Source organism: Artemia sp. Qi Xiang Cuo, chromosome 19, assembly GCF_049724085.1.
Source record: "Artemia sp. Qi Xiang Cuo chromosome 19, ASM4972408v1, whole genome shotgun sequence".
In the NCBI taxonomy this organism is placed as follows: Eukaryota; Metazoa; Arthropoda; class Branchiopoda; order Anostraca; family Artemiidae; genus Artemia; species Artemia sp. Qi Xiang Cuo.
The window spans coordinates 41852229-41869830 of NC_142812.1; the positions used below are offsets into that span (position 1 = coordinate 41852229).

A 17602-nucleotide genomic window follows, 5' to 3' on the forward strand; every position below is an offset into this window, starting at 1 on the left:
CACAACCCAAGTTTATTTCATAAGGAATGTAAGTGAATGTAATTCCTGACCTAGATTCAGTGTGAGATTATCTTTATAGATTTTTAAATCTCATTAATTCAGTGACCTTGAAAACAATTTCTCTGACTACAAAGCTATAACCCCACAGTGAGGTCAGTGCCTGTTTGATTGGATATGATTGACGAATGGTGCTTTGGACTATTAGCAATTGCAAGGTAAATTGTGCGCTATGGCAGAAAAGCTGATTCTGAGCCCCGTCTTGAATTTTCTGAGTCAGTCTTTGACTTATGGGGTCAAACAAGAGACAATGCAGAAGGCAGCTGTTGCGTTTTCAATCCTGATCAAATTATACAAGCAAAGAAGATTCTATACACAGAGTTAAGCGTCACATCGCGAATTGTGATTCATGCTAGGGATGAAGAGAACATTCTTAATATGTGTAAGAACCTGGTGTCACAGGCTAAGTAAAATGCTAGTATCCAAAAATTCGTGATTATCAGCCCAGGTGACTTTCCGACTGTTGGTGAGGCTGCCAATTCTACTGTTGTGTCAAAAGTTAGTGAACTGTCCAGAAAACTTGATGATTTATTGCGAATATCACTTGTACCTCAGCAAGTGCCACTCCCCCTCCCAACCAAACTCAACCCCAAGTCTTTATTTGCGGTAATTCTGGAAAATCCACCAAAAGACCTGAAAGATCCACCTGAGCGTGAAGCATTTATAGACAATCTATGCCCTACTTCTGGTGGTGATATATGTGAACTCAGGCGTAAAAAAGATGAATAGAAGCTCGTCGTTTCGTCAAAGAAATCTGCGAATCAAATAGCCGATATTGTAGAACGTTCTGATCCCAGTCTGAATCTCTCTGTCAAAGAACCAATTTTCGTTGCCGTTTTGACGCAAGTTCCAGGGGATTTAAATGACACAACACTTAATGACTTAATCCCAAAGTGTAGCAAAATTGGACAGTACGGAAAGTCTCGTGCGTTCAAAGTTTATTTCCAAACTCGTGCAGACCGACATCAATTTCTAAGGGACTCTCTGAAAATAGGATATGAGAGACTACCGGTTCAAGAATTTGTTTTCATGCCCTGTCGCTGTTTTAATTGCCACGTGATTGGCCACGTAGCTGCGAATTTTTTAAACAGTGCTATCTTCTCTAAATGCGGTCCCAGTGACCACAAGTCGAGCTCTGACTCTCCCTGCAAGAAGAGTCCTTTCTGTGTAGATTGCGAAGTTCCTGGGCATACATGCTACAACGTTAGTTGTCCTAAAACTCGCAAGGCCGTGAATACATGAGCTCATCACTTAGGTTTCTATCCTGGAACATCAATGGCTCTTTTGCGAATAGACTTCCTGTGCTTAATGGTTTTCGTGCAAATTACATTGTAATTTTTATACAAGAACATTTCCTAACTAAGTATAATGTAAATTTACTTAAGCTGCAGGAGTCTTTGTCTTACTATGTACCTGCTCAACAGGGTAAGAATGGAGGTAGGTAGTCAGAGGGCCTCGGGACTTTTGTATGTGTTTTCCTTCGCTTTTCATACTTCATTCATACTTCATACATTCATACTTCATCTCATACATCTAAGCTAGATCACATCGCGATATCTTGCAACCTCAAGACGGAACAAGTTTCTATTTTGAGTGAATACCAGCTATGGGACCATTTTCCCATTTCATCTTCCATTATATTTCACACACCACCCCAGCATGCACACCAAACTAATCCTCGAACACTTCCACATTCGCGTGATTGGTCGAAAATTAATAGTGAACTTTTCAAGTCTTCTTCGGATTTTATCCTAAATAAAATTTGAGTACCGATTCATCTTCTACATATTTCAGATAATTTATCGAAAAAAGACACACGCCTTAGCCTGGACGTATATTCTGCCAAGATTTGCCATGCGCTTTGTTTTGCCGAGAGCCAAGCAGTTCCTTTCCAAAGAAATCACAAGCTTATAATCACGGGTCGGTCATCAAATTCTGATCTAGTTAAATCATGGAGAAAAGCAAAATTTTGGTTCAATCTATGGAAAGATTACAATAAACCGTGATCTGGTATCGTGAATGATCTACGCCTCAGTACGAAAAGACTATTTTCGAAGGCTCTTGCTTTTCATCGGAAGATGCTTGTCGATTGGAACTCTGCTAGAGCCAGACATGACCGTACAATACTCTTCAAATTGGTTTCCCAGTCACGTAACCACGCCCCCTCTGTGCATCCCTCTGATATTCCTGACGATGCATGGTATGCTCGCTTTGAATCGGAGTTTTTGTTTCCTAATCCCCATCTTCAGGATTCGTATGATAAAGATTTAGATGCCTTCTTAGCTTCTTCGCCTAAAACACATTACACCGTGACAACTCAAGCAATAGAAAAAGCAACTCAAAAATTAAAATGGAAGTCTTCCAGCGGTTTTGATTGTGTGGGAACTATGCTTCTAAAAAACAGAGCCCTCTTTTAACCCAACACCTCACACTGCTGATTCAGATGATAGTCACTCAATGCGCTATGCCCTTAACATTCTGTGTCAGTGACCTTACTTCGATCCCTAAGATGGGAAAAGCAGTTCCCCAGTGTACCTAGTTTCGGCCCATCACCGTCGCAACCTCTCTTTGTAAGGTCTTCGAGCTTCTCTTTAGGGACGAACTCGAAGTAACGTGTTATGCAACTCCACACCATTTTGGCTTCAAACGAGGAACTGGCTTTCCTGACGCTCTTACTGTAGTAGCAAACGATCTTATTGATGTCAATTCTGCGGGAGAAAGTCTAGTTTTTGCTGGCCACGACGTAAGACGCGCATTTGACTTACTCATTCACAATGCAATGTTTCTTAAAGCTGGTAGACGTGGACTGAACCTGGATATAATTCCTACACTTAGGGATATGTATACACGGTTATCCATTCGACTGAAACTTTCGCAAGATAAAAATATACCGCCGACTCCTAAGAAAAGGCTCATACCTGTCTTAAAGGGCACTCGACAAGGTGCAGTTTCTTCCCCCAATTTCTTCACTAATTGTGTCCTTGAGGCTCAAGACCAATGCCCCTGCTCTTTAATTTTGGCACCTACTAATCTGTTGTTTTTGTGCTATGCGGATGATATTCTGAATCTCAGTCGTACGCTACCGTGAATGAATGAAATTTTTGCTATCCTTCAAGATGAATACCTTAAGATTGGGCTTCAGTTCAATTTGGTGAAGTCCGAAATAGTTCTTTTCAACTGGAAGAATCCAACTTCCCCCTCAATAGCACTTGAGACCTCAACAGTTCAGCCTGTTGATCATATAGTATACTTAGGCCTCCCCATCGGGTCCTCTTTACGTCACACTAGATCTCTTCTCATCGAGCATCTTAACCGTCGACTTTCAGCATCTTACACCTCTATTGTCACTTACAAGTTCCGCTTCAATCGCCATCTCTTAGCTAGCCTGTTCAATGCAGTAGCCCTCCCCCACATATTGTACATCGCCCTTTTTTGGAAAATATTTACAAAATCTGAAATGTCAAAAATTCGTTCGCTGTTTTTCCGTTTTGTAAAATATTTACTAGGTCTACCACCTTGGCACAGAAATTCATCTATAGTTAAAATATACAAAATTGCAGACCCAGAAATAGCTATCTCTCGAGTTATTGGAAAACATAGCCTAATAGAAAAGTAGCTGGTAATGAGCTAAGCCCACCTCTAGTGCAATACCTTCGTCTGCTGTTGATTTTTCTTTTTCTTATTTTTTTTGTATAAAATTATATATGAATATGTTGATGTTGTATGTGTGAATTGGCTTTTGCTTTGTTTGATTTTGTTCCTATTTTATCCTTGATTTATTTATAATTAACGTTCTTTTCTGATCTTATTGGTTTTGTCGATATTTGTCTCGCACTATTGTTTTCTTTTCTTATTTTTTTCTTATATTTTGCTCCGTCCTTTTCAAGTTTTTGTAGACGGGTTTTCAGTTAATAAATATATAAATAAATATAATTGTTCTGAAATTGTAAATTGTTCCACCAAACCTTTGTTTCTTCGTGTCATTTTTCTGCTTTCACATGGAAAGCTCTGTCTAAGCAAGTAAGTAAAGCAGGCAGGAATTTAAGGCTTTGATGATATTCAAAATACTATGTTCGTTCAGAAGTCACCAAAATTAATTTTTAAAATGATACAATCCAAAAAATGAGCATTTTCCCAAGTTTTTTAAGTTTCCTATTTTGTGTAGATTCCAGGAGGTAATTATCTTTACATAAAACTTTTACACTTATCATTTCCGTTCTAGAGATCCTGATAATAAAAGAATTACGTTAATTCAGGAAATAGTCCTTCCGTATATAGGGTTTATAACTCCGCTTCATCTCAAGATTAAGCAATAGTCCTTCTTTTTGGTAGATTTTATATTTATGAACTATTTTCGGTGGAAGGTAACAACTGTTAACGATAGTTGGTCCTGAAACACACTTTTTACTTTTTGTGTTTGGCACAGAGGCAGAGGAATAGCATCAGAGGTGCCTGCTAAATTTTTTTCGGTCTCTCATTTCTAAGGTTACTATTTGATGCTAGTGTGGATTGATGTTCTACTGTTCAGCCTCAAGGCTGAGCGACATGCTTGCCACCTGTTTCTGTAAAAAAAAAAACATTAAGTAAAAAGTTGATTCAATGCCCCTTGTGGTATAAATGGCTTTGGAGAATCTTTATTTTTTCACCATTTCTAAGAAATCTGAGCTTAACCTATAATCCTTTCTTAGTGGAGATATTAATAATTTCGTGCATGACAAGAAACCCGACTTTTGAACTAAGAAAGAAATAATTTCTTTTAATGTATGCTAATAATCATGGGGAAGCTGAAGAACATCAATCTTTTTTAATTACTTTTTTTTTCATTTAGATACACCATTTTGAAATTCTCTATGAGCTGACAATTTTACTACAGTGCTGTGGCTCAGTGACCAGGAAATCTGGTCAAAAACCAGATTTCAATTTTAGCAGCCTCAAGGCTGAGCGACATGCTTGCCACCTGTTTCTGTAAAAAAAAAAACATTAAGTAAAAAGTTGATTCAATGCCCCTTGTGGTATAAATGGCTTTGGAGAATCTTTATTTTTTCACCATTTCTAAGAAATCTGAGCTTAACCTATAATCCTTTCTTAGTGGAGATATTAATAATTTCGTGCATGACAAGAAACCCGACTTTTGAACTAAGAAAGAAATAATTTCTTTTAATGTATGCTAATAATCATGGGGAAGCTGAAGAACATCAATCTTTTTTAATTACTTTTTTTTTCATTTAGATACACCATTTTGAAATTCTCTATGAGCTGACAATTTTACTACAGTGCTGTGGCTCAGTGAAAGCTTTTGGTTGTGGCACCTGCCGCAACCTAGTAAAGAGTGAATCTGGAAAGGAAAAAAAAGTCAGATAGTGAATATACAAACGCAAGCTAAGTACTAATCTGGTGTAAAAGAGTGGCAAGTCGTGATTTGGTTAAAAAATAAGCCATAGGCAAAAATCACCCCTTCAATCATTCCGTATACCCTCGTTAACCCTCTCTCTGTCAATTTTTTGCTAAAAATATAGGTATGTTGCAACTTTTTTAAAGGAATATCACGCAACAAATTTCAATTGGCATTATTAGGTCCTGCCTACGCCTCCCAGTTGTAACTCTTTTGAAAAAGGTAGAGAACACTTCAGCAAAGATTTATTATTCTTTGTCATTGGAAAACTGATGTAGCCCACTAGCCTCTCTCACCCCCTACTTCTTTGCATAGAGGTGGGTATTCTGTATCTAGAATGAGCTGGAATCATGCAAACATTTTCATTATACATTATTGGGGGCTAAAATGGGCCTCGCGTCTTTAAGCTATCCCTCCTCCTACCGACTTTTTAGAAGAAAGGTGGATGTTTTACACCTATATGACCAAAGCGGGTCAATGGTCATTTTAATATCTCCTTCCTTCTGCACCACCGTTACCTACTTTTGGAGTAGAAGCGTAAATTATGGCATCTTGTTTGAATTGTACCGTGTTTTTGTTGTGATATTATTATGTTTTTCCATTATGTTGCAAATGCCGAGTTCGTTTTTTTGTTACTTTCCTTCCTTTTTCTCTCTTTTATACAATATGGTGCGTTTTTCGTTTTTTTAGGAGTTATTAATAAATTCCATAAGTTGTTAATTCACAGTAGTTTCTGTTTATCTAGAAATTTTATTTATTTAATAATTCTATTTCTACTCATATTAAGTTACAATGTCCTCTTCAATCCATTAGCGAACACCTTAACATTATCAAGATAGTCAATGGCACCGTTTTTATTCTGCAAATAATTTTCCGCACGGCTCACGTCGGATTGATATTCTTCAATTCAGATTGCGACTTTTTAGTATTCTTTGCTTAATCCTTCAATCCAGATTGGCATTGCAGATAACTGTGGGAAACTGGGAAAGAAATCTTTCATTTTGTTGGACTTATAAACTTTTCATCGGTTTGGCTTATAAACTTTTTCATAAGCCCATATACTTTTGTTTATTGGTTTTTGTTTACCCCTTATAAACTATTGCTTACGATTTGGCAACCCAGTTTTATAAATCGGTTTTTATATACTTTTCTATTCCGTTGACGATGCTCCAGCCCTTTTTAAAAATATGGCTTGTCAGTGGAAAACACCTACAATCCCCATACAACCCTGGCCGTACATCAGCTGGGATTGAACCACAAGGTCCTTATTGGAAAGCAAACTTCAATCAATATGTCGCCATATGATTTGGGGACCTCTTCTTTTGTATCAATTTTAAGTTATAATTTTAGTGCCCGTGTCACATCATAGTCACATCTATCGATAAAGAAAGCCAAATATCATAAGTGACATGGCAATTTTATTGATTTTAACGTCAGACTTATTTAAAAAGCAAAAAAACAAAATGGCAAACAATTAGTTTAAAGAGTTTGCTCCAACTGTTCTCTACTATTACTAAGTCTTCTTAACTTTTGTCAGATTCCTCTCCCAGTTAGAAAAACCGCTGTTCTAAGTTTCTGTCTTTCCTAGTTTCAAAAACTATACCTTAAACATTGACTCTGATTGGTCGGTCAAGAAATTTATGCTTGAAACTTGAGACTTTTAACTATATAAAAGTAAAGCATTTTTAGATTGTTGCTTTTTTTTCGTTTAATTTGGCATCACTTCTGCAGTATGACTGTCGTTTTGGATGTGAAAAGGACATTTCAATCCTCTTTAGTGAAGAAATGGAAGAAAACATAGCCTACCACCATTTTTGATGTGCTAGGGACAAATAATGAGGTTTAAATTACTAAACTGTGGTTATAATTAGTAGGTAGCTATTGTTCAATGTGTGGGTTTAAGTAACTGGTAAAATTCTACTTTAGCTACTTTTGGCTTTCTTGGGAAGGGGTTAGGTTAGGAAAATGAAACTTTCAGGGATGGGTCTACAGGGTCAAACATCCTGACAAATAAATTTTTGAAGTACCTATCTCCACTACGCCTCTCTCTAGAGGGTCCTGACCTTTGATGACCTTTAAAAACCAATGTTATAAAAGTAAAATCCTGAAAAATAGATTTCCTGTTTAAATAGATTTGAAATGAATTTTTGTTAGCTTTAAAACTTTTTTCAATCATAATTTATAAGTTTTTAAAGATATTTAAATAAATTTCCTAATTTTGAAAAAAAACATTGATATGACTTAAAATTATTCTCAAATAATAGAAGTTTTATTTTCAGAAATAAAACCAGAGAAAAAAAACTGACAACTGAAAATTAAGGTAAAATGTTGTTTTGTTATAATTTCAATAGGTATAGACCTGTCATATAGGCAAATTTCAGGGCCCTCTTGAGGGATGACGAATTTAGGTAGGTACTTCAAAATACCTTCCCATGACATACTTTAGCCTGTAGTCCCATCCTTGAAAGTTTCATTTTTCTAACCCAACCCCTTTCCAAGATAGCCAAAAGTAACTAAAGTAGAATTTTACCTAAGTAACTTATTAAAATGATTTTTTTTTTATCAAATGATTGAGAAAAGTAGGAGTAATGCTAAGAAAAAGGCCATGAAACAGATCAGCATCACTAGGCTACTTGGACTAGCCCAGTGTGGTCATAAAATGTTAGGAGATTCATTTGAAAGAAAATTGTAACATCTATGTCCCCTTTTAAGTAACTAAAAAATCTTGCAGCAACAAAGTGGTGTCTTCTGCCATGTTTTGTCACAGAACTTTGATTTTTGTTCAAAAATGGTATGATTCCTAATAGTCAGACAGCTAGGCTAATCTCCTCTTCAGCAGGTAAATGATTGGAAATCTTTACTTTATCATCTATAAAGTAGATTGTTTCACTATTTGATGTGTCAGAATCTTCTAGCCTACCCCAAAAGCCTAGCTTATTAAAATATCCTAGGCCTATCGTATAATCATTCTGTTTTATAATCTTTGCCTTATTTCAAATCTATCCAAGGTTGACAGTAAAATTCTACTTTAGCACTTTTGGCTATCTTAGAAAGGGGTTAGTTTAGGAAAAGGACACTTTCAGAGATGGTCTACAGGCTAAATTATGTCCTGGGAAGGTATTTTGAAGTACCCACCTCCACTCCTTCTTCCTCTAGAGGGTCCAGACCTTTAAAAATTCATGTGTTATTAAAGTGAAACCTTTCAAAATAGATCTTCAGATATCCACTCTTTGACTAGGCCTATTGGAAAAAATTAGTTTATAAGCTTATATAGAATGATACTATCCAATCTCCTTATAGGCTAATTAAAAACATTTTAGTCATCTAGTTGGAAAATTTGGCCCATCTGTATAGGCTAGGAAAAATCTAAATTTGCCAACTAGTTGACTAATAACTTCTCCCCAGCAATAGGCTATTTAATTTTTCCAACTAGCTGAAACAAACATTGCCCCAGAAAACAATTTATTTTCCAACTAGTTGACTAATAATAGTTAGAATTTATTCTGAATAGCAAAAAATATGTTAATAATATAGGGTTTTGGTAAATTTCTACCAAATCATATTATTGAGTTAGGAATAAAGTGAATACACCATTTGATACCTTTTTTTATGCTGATTACGAATATAATAGCTAGTCAACTAGTTGGAAAATAAATTGTTTTCTAGGGCAATGTTTGTTTCCAGCTAGTTTGAAAAATTAAGTGTTGCTGGGGAGAAGTTATTAGTCAACTAGTTGGAAAAATAAAGTTTTGCTGGGGAGAAGTGACTAGTCAACTAGTTGGAAAATGAATTATTTTCTGGGGCAATGTTTCTTTCCAGCTAGTTGGCAAAATTAAGTTTTGTTGGGGAGAAGTTATTAGTCAACTAGTTTGCAAATTTAAGTGTTGCTGCTGAGAAGTTGTTAGTCAACTAGTTGGAAAATGAATTGTTTTCTGGGGCAATGTTTCTTTCTAGCTAGTTGGCAAAATTAAGTTTTGTTGGAGAAAAGTTATTAGTCAACTAGTTGGAAAATGAAAGTTTTGCTGGGGCAACATTTATTGTCAACTAGTTGGCAAATTTAAGTGTTGCTGCTGAGAAGTTGTTAGTCAACTAGTTGTAAAAATTAAGTTTTGCTGGGGAGAAGTTATTAGTCAAGTAGTTAGAAAAATTAATTAAAAATTCTAAAAATGAGACAAAAATATTCCTTCAAAAAAGAAACAGACAGAAATGAAGGAACATACACAATTTATGTCCATTAAATGCAAGATAGAAATGAACAAAATTTCAAATATGCATCTGTTTTCTTTACAGACAGGAGGAATAATCCTCTAAGCTTTGCCAAATTCAATCTCACTTTTGGGACCAGGTAAAAGACTAATTATCCTGGGAATTAAAGCAAAAATCTATGGCTTCAAAGCCCAATACATAACTCAAAATAAATCTCCCATTAATAGGGAGAGAGACAGAAGTTGTAAACAATAGTAACAATAGGGACATCCACCACATGGCTAATATGGGAGTAAATGTCATTTGTGATGCAAATGGATGTTATATTTAGATTGAGGATGCAATTCTAAGTATATATTTGCACATTAGGGGTGGGGTTGTATCTACTGTGAATATATAGGTTCTAGAAAATCCATGAATTTCTTAGAAAAATTTGAAAAACAAGGAAAGAAGGGAAGATAAAGGCTCCCCCCCCTGCAAAATGTGTCAACTAGGATTATTCTGCATATTATGGAGTAGGAATTGTTTTCTTAATATGTTTCTCTATGTCCAGCTGAACTCCTAGGCTTAAAATACTGATTGGTCAGTTGGATAATTCAAAGATGTGTATGTATATACACTGTCAAATTAGCTATCTGGTGGTATCCCATAACAATAGTAATAATTAAATTTGAAAAAAACCTATATTATTAACATATGTTATGCTATTCAGAATAAATTCTAACTGTTATTTGTCAACTAGTTGGAAAATGAGTTGTTTTCTGGGGCAATATTTCTTTCCAGCTAGTTGGCAAAATTAAGTTTTACTGGGGAGAAGTTATTAGTCAACTAGTTGGAAAAATTATGTTTTGCTGGGGAGAAATTATTAGTCAACTAGTTGGAAAAGGAAAGTTTTGCTGGGGAACATTTATTGTCAACTAGTTGGCAAATTTAAGTGTTGCTGCAGAGAAGTTATTAGTTAACTAGTTGGAAAAATCAAGTTTTGCTGGGGAGAAATTATTAGTCAACTAGTTGGCAAATTTAGATTTTTCCTATACAGATATGCCAAATTTTCCAACTAAATGACTAAAGTGTTTTTAATTATAAGGAGATTGGATATTTCCATTCTATATAAGCTTATAAACTAATTTTTTCCAATAGTCAAAGGGTGGAGTCCCCAGATCTTCTGCTTAAATGAAGTAGCCTACAAAAAAATTGTTTTCAGCTTCACAACTTTGCTCAATACCAATTTTTAAGGTTTTAAAGATATGCAAATACATTTTATAAATTAAAAGCAAAAAACATTTATATTGCTTAAAATTCTACACAAATAACAGGAATTGCATCTTACAGAACTAAAGCTAGAAAAAAAGAAACTGATAACTGGAAATTAAGGAAAAATGTTGGTAAATTTTTACCAAATCATATTATTGACTTACAAATAAAGTGAATACACCACTCAATGCCTTTTTTTAATTTCTTTCCAAATATAATAATCATTTTTGTTGGAAATGAATTTTACCTCCAACCCTATATACCAATTCAGGGTATATATTTGCACATTAGGGGGGTAGGGGTTAAGTTTAAACTTACCTCCCATTTACACAAGAAATAAAATTTGCCCCCACCCCCCTAATGTGCAAATATATACCCTGAATTGGTGTATATAGGGGTGGGGGTGAAATTCATTTCTAACAAAAATGATTATTATATTTGGAAAGAGCATAAAAAAGGCATTGAGTGGTATATTTACTTTATTTGTAAGTCAATAATATGATTTGGTAAAAAATTACCAAAATGTTTTTCTGTCATAATTTCAATAGGTATAGACCTTCATGTAGGCTAATTTCAGGATCCTCCAGAGAGTGAAGGAGTGGAGATAGGTACTTTAAAATAACTTCCCATGACATACTTTTGCCTGTAGATCCATCCCTGAAAGTTTCATTTTCCTAACCTAACCCCTTTCCAAGATAGCCAAAAGTAGTTAAAGTAGAATTTTACCAAGGTTGACTATGTCTATGATTAGGATAGGCTATGTTGTTCTAACTTCAAAATCCAAGTTTGGACAGCATTTTCTAATATTAGACTTAGTCTAAATTCAAATGCTGAAAAAGCAGAAGTTGTCCAAGATTGTAGTCATCCAGTATTAACTAGTCTAGTCATCAGCTAGGCTAATTTAGGACAAATATTTTTTAGTCAGAATATATCTCCAAGATAAGGGAATATCCAAGTATCTATGGCTATTCATAAAGAAGGGGGACCAGGCCATAGCTGCCCTGAGTTCAGTGGCTAGGCTAGATAGAGAGGGGAAGGGCAGTGGTTGGTTTTTATCATTTATGTTTGATTTAAAAGGGTAGATGTAATTAATTTTGCCCCAAGTGCCACTAGCCCTAGGAACAATCCTACAAGTAGTAGGGGGTCTTACCTATTAAAGTCTAATAAGGATAACGTTTTTTGTATTACTAAGCTACATAGAATATGAAAATACCACTTAACACATCTGTATATGATTTATGGTAAATATATTGTAGTTCATATTATTAACATACAAATAAAGTAAACATACCACTTGATGCCTTTTTTGATGCTCTTTCCATATTTTATAATCATTTTTGTTGCAAATGAATTTTACCCCCACCCCTATATATGCCTATTCAGGGTATATATTTGCACATTAGAGGGGGAGGGGGGTATTAAGTGATATTTTTACTTTATTTGTATGTCAATAATATGAACTGCAAAATATTTGCCTGATTTTCCACCTAACTTAAATTGCATTTTAGAGCAATTTAAGGATTTTTTTTGTGATACTCCTTTTTAGATGATTGATGAGTTGTTTATGTTGTTTAGTGACCAGGTGCAGTTAGATTACCAATAGCTTCCCAGTCAAGTTTCACTCCTTCAAGGACCATTCAGCTTCCAGTCTTTGTTTGGAAATGTCAACAGAGTCAACAGAAACTGTATCTAGAAATGATTGCAGATTCTGGTTTAGGTAGACTGCTTTGAAAGTCTTAGCTGATGACAGTCAGTTCTTAAATTAGGCCCAACAACAAGGAACAATGCTAGGAGAGGTTTGGTTTTTATCAATTTCGTTGGTCTTCCTCTCCAGTAAACAGTTGTTGAGAGTTACACTTTTGCTAGTCCTGCAGGGTGAGAGAGTACCTAAATGCCAGATAGCATTTCAGGTACATATCCCTGTGTGTCTTCCAGAACCTTTTGAGATGTATTAATTTAAAAATATTTTTTTTACAAAACAAGTTTTTAACAAAAAGTAAAGAGTTCCATTAAACCAAAAATGAAGAGAAATAAAGTCAAATAATCATCCAAACATAGAACTACCACAAATCACCATCAATAAATAAATAAAACCAAAAACAAACAGAAATTACAATAAATAACCTAGTCAAACTCAAACCAAGCAAAAATTAACATGAGTAGGTCTGACTACCCCCATCCCTTCTTTAGATCAGAGCATAATTTGCACTTTACTGAAAAAAAAAGCAAAACAACAAATGACCATAGATTGCCAGTTTAATATACATATACAAATATTTGATTAAATTTATAATATTTAATTTTTATTTATTAAAGTTGTAAAAGTGAAACCATTTAAAATAGATTTTGTTTTCAGTAAAGTAAAAATTATGTTCTGGTCTTGAGAAGACACGAGGGTTGTCAGCCCTACTCATGTTAAGTTTTGCTTGGTTGGAGTTTGACTTGGTTATTAATTGTAATTTCTGTTCATTTTGGGTTTTATTTATTTATTGATGGTGATTTGTGGCAGTTTTATGCTTGGAAGATTATATTACTTCTTTTCTGCTCATTTTTGGTTTAATGTAGCTCTTTAATTTTCTGCAAAATTTTAATGTAGCTTTTCAATTTTCTGCAAATTTTTTTTTTTTGAAAAAGTTGTTTAAATTAATTTCTGTTAATTTTTTATTGACATAGTCTTTTCTATGGAAAAAATTATTTATTTCTTATTGTTTTTTTTTCTACAAGAGTCCATAATTTTGCTTGCTATTTGTATATTAGAGTAACTTTTTCACCAATGTTTAATCCTGACACAAATAGTATTGTTTAATTTTACTTTATACCTCCTCAAGTTGACCTGAAAAATAAAACATAATATCATTCATCCCAAAAAGTCTACCTATGCTCTTTGACAACCTGGAGATGCTTACACTCTTTTAGTTTATTTAAATTGTAAGAGCAGAATTAGTAGAAGCCCCAAAAGTTTCAACTTAATACCTCCAGTTGTTCTCAATATGTTGCTGAGGTATCTTATTGGCAACTATACACACAGTGCCTTTGATTTAGTTTTAAAGCACACTGGGCTAATTACATTATTGTAGGGGCTTGATGTACCCAGTATCCCTAGAGACATATTACTGGACTGTTCTAATATGCTGAACAAAATGGCTGTCTCAAAATTTTGACTTGATGTGTTTAGAAAATGGATGGGCTTGGGAGGAGGGATGCTTGCCCTCCAATATCTGTTGGCTCTTAAAAAGGGCACTAGAAATTCTTGATTTAGTTCAACATCCACCTAAAATTATCCTTAAAAGCTTCCCCATAATATTCTTAGCTTGCATAGTAGCAATAGCTATAGCAGCATTGTTAGCAGTATGTATATAGCACCTATGGTTCCTTTAACATCCCCTTCAACACATGCTGAAAGTTTAAACTTAATACTATACACCAGTCCTGAAGCATCTCTGATAATTCACTTCACTACCTGTTTGGGCTTAGTGTGTTTTGATTTAGTTCCACATAGTTTCAATATTCCCCAAACTTATGCCTTAATATGCTCAGTTTTAGTAGCAGTAGAATTAATGGTAGTAGCCTTAGCTATAATGGCAGTATTAGTAGTAGAGGTAGTAATGATTTTAGCAGTAGTATGAGTAGAAGTAGTAGCATTAGGATTCAAATATTTTCTTTTGGTTAGTTTAATATCCCCCATAACAAGCCCTGTTAGTTTCAACTTCCCATACCAAACTGTTCCTAAGATATTGCTGTTGTGCCCTTTTGACAACCTGCATATAGAGGGCTTGCTGTGATTAAGTTCACCTTCCACACCCCTCCCCCCCCCAAAAAAAAAATTCCTTGAAATTTTCACCTTCTTACCCTTAGGGATAGTTGTAATAGTAGTCACAGTAGTAGTAGCAGCAGTAGTGTTAATGTTTTTCCTTTACAAGTAGTTGCAACAGAAGTAGAAGTAATAAATGTAGCAGTGATAGTAGTTTTAGTAGTAGCCTGCACATACTGTCTTTTGGTCAGATGATATTCCCCTATAAGCATTCTCTGAAAGTTCCAACTTATACCCAAATCAGTTCTTTAGGTACACTCTTTCGACAATGTAAATGCACATAGTGTCTTTTGATTTAGTTCAAATTTCCCCTCAATATTGTAAATGTAGTAGTGGGGTAATAGTAGTAGTGGTGGTAGTTATAGTAGTAATGGTAACATGGAAATATTGCCTTTTTGATCATCTTCATTATCATTTCCTGAAAGTTCCTAATTAATATACCCAGTCTTTCCTGAGTTACACACTTTTGATAATCTGTATATATATATATATATATATATATATATATATATATATATATATATATATATATATATAATGTGTTTTGATTTAGTTCAACACTCCCCTCAACATTCTTTGAAAGGCTCACCTGAATGCCCTTTGTCTTTTTGGCAAGTAAAGTTCAAGCATGCATACCTTTCTCAATAACATATACAATATGCAAACAGTGAATGAATGACCTAACCTACAGCCCTTGCCCTGAGGACTCTGGGGAGGTCTACACCCCTAAAGACATATTTACTGAACCTTTCAACAATGCTGAACAAAATAGCTCTCTTAAAATTTTGATGGGAAATATTTTAGGAAATGAGAGGTGTAATACTTCTCTAGTATTATAAAGGTTTATTGACCCATGCTACCTACACAATAAAGCAACATCTAAGCACAGCACAAGCATTAAGTAAGCACAAGCATGGTATAGGCACAAGCAGGGAATTAAGTGCAAGCATAGCAGAATGCTACATCTTCCTTCTTTTGTCATTTATGCTGCCTGTATTTCCTCTTACACCAACACTCCACACTTGCTCAGAAAGGTATGGGTAAGAAGGCACTAGGCTTGCTTCTTACATATTCACTAACTAGTTCACTTCTTCTTCCTCTCATACTGTCTCTATTTACAGGTCTACTTTTAAAATCCCACACTGTACTAAGTACCTTCAGAAAAGTATGTGTAAGAAGGTGCTAGGCTTGCTTCTTGCATATTCACTAACTAGTTCACTTTTTCTTCCTCTCATACTGTCTCTATTTACAGGTCTACTTTTAAAATCACTCTTTACAGGTCCAGTTTCAGGGGTTTCTTACAAGTCGGCCGTATCTTGTGCATGCTGTCGTTGGTGTTGTGCCTGATTCTAGGGGTGGCACTGCGGTAGTGCTCTGGCCAGGGCTAGGGATGTGATTCCAATCCTGGATTGGCAACGGGGACATGAACTGGTCTGCCTGCAATGGCAAGGGTGGTGCCTTGGCAGTTGTGTCTGGCACTATGGAATCATCAAGTCCTTTGCAAACCAAACTCGTTCCTTTCAGACTTTGATGTGGGCCAGCTGATAGGTGCTTGCAGTTCCTCTGCAGAATTGTACCTTTGTTTGTCTGCACCTGTTACAATCACGGCTGTTTTGCATGAGAAACCACAACGGCATGTTTCCACATTCTGTTGGGAATTTTCTGAATGTGGATTGCATCTCTGGGGTTGAGCTGATTTAAACCCTTGGCTGATTTGTCATGGTAAAATTTCTGGCATTTCTGCATTTCAGTTCTTTGCTGAGTGAACTGTTTGGTTTGGATGACCTTCTTCTTTAGGTGATGTGAGGTGCATGGTAGGATGGATCTCAGTTGGCAAGACATAAGGAGCTGAGCAGCAGATGCAAACCCATCAACTGCTGTATTCTGGTATTCTAGTAGACCCAGAAAGTGGTCTTCTCCATTTTCTGTTGCCCTGGTCATGATGTTTTTTATAATCTGCACAGCTTTCTCAGCAAGTCCATTGGATTTGGGATACCTGGGGCTAGAAGTGCTCAGAGCAATACCCCAGGCTTTGGCAAAATTGATGAATTCCCTAGAAGTACACCGAGGGCCATTGTCAGACATTAGCTGCAATGGTATGCCATGCTGGGCAAAGTCGTGTTATGACTGTGTTGGACAATGTTGTTGTAATTCTGTTGACTTTGAAGAAACGGCTGTGATAATCGACAGTTGCTAGGAAACTGGAGCCATTCCATTTGAACAGATCTGTAGTGGTCTTTTGCCAAGGGAGCGTTTCTATGCTGTGGTTGATCATCAGCTCCTTTGAGTTGTTTAGCATGTGCTTGGCACATGTTTGGCATTTTTCTATGTACTGTCCAGTGTCTGCGCTGAGGTCTGGCCAGTACACTAACATCCTTGCCTGCTGTTTGGTTTTCTTGGTTCCAAGGTGGGCTGCATGTAGCTGCTGGAGTGTGGCTAACTGCAGGCTCTTGGGAATGATCAATCTTTCTCCCTTGAGAAGAATGCCTTTTGTGAAAGACAGCTTGTGTTGGACATTCCATTAGGTTAGGATGTTGGTTGGGCACTCTTTTCTAGTACTCGGCCAGCCCTCTTGAATTGTTTTGACTAGGGTGCTCAAGGTTTCATCCTGCATCATCTCCATCTGTATCTGCTCAAGCTTCTGATTGCTGGCTGGAAGGTTTTGTCCTATGTGGTGTACATAGATATCCAGATCTTCTTCCAGTTTTGGATCTGTATTGCTAAGATGGAGGCGTGACAGAGCGTCAGTGACTGGGTTTTGGATCCTGGTTGGAACCTCAGACTTAGGTTGTAAGGCTGGAGCTGAAGCATTAATTGTTGCACTTGTGGTGGGGCTTTGTGAATAGGATTTGCTACAATGGTTTTGAGTGGGCAATGGTCAG

The 17602-nt window shown here is 35.9% G+C and overlaps 1 protein-coding gene across 3 annotated transcripts in view; it reads left to right on the forward strand.

The window, feature by feature from the left end:
• The first annotated feature begins 7229 nt into the window (after positions 1-7229).
• LOC148940854 (tyrosine-protein phosphatase non-receptor type 5-like) overlaps positions 7230-17602 on the forward strand; it is a 77104-nt gene continuing 66731 nt past the window's right edge. The window contains exon 1 of one of the 3 annotated variants that reach the window (XM_089104775.1): positions 7230-7289. The gene's annotated coding sequence lies outside the window, so the exon portion shown is untranslated. Of the gene's footprint in view, positions 7324-17602 lie in introns of all 3 variants that reach the window. The other 2 variants (XM_089104776.1, XM_089104774.1) reach the window with 2 other exon arrangements.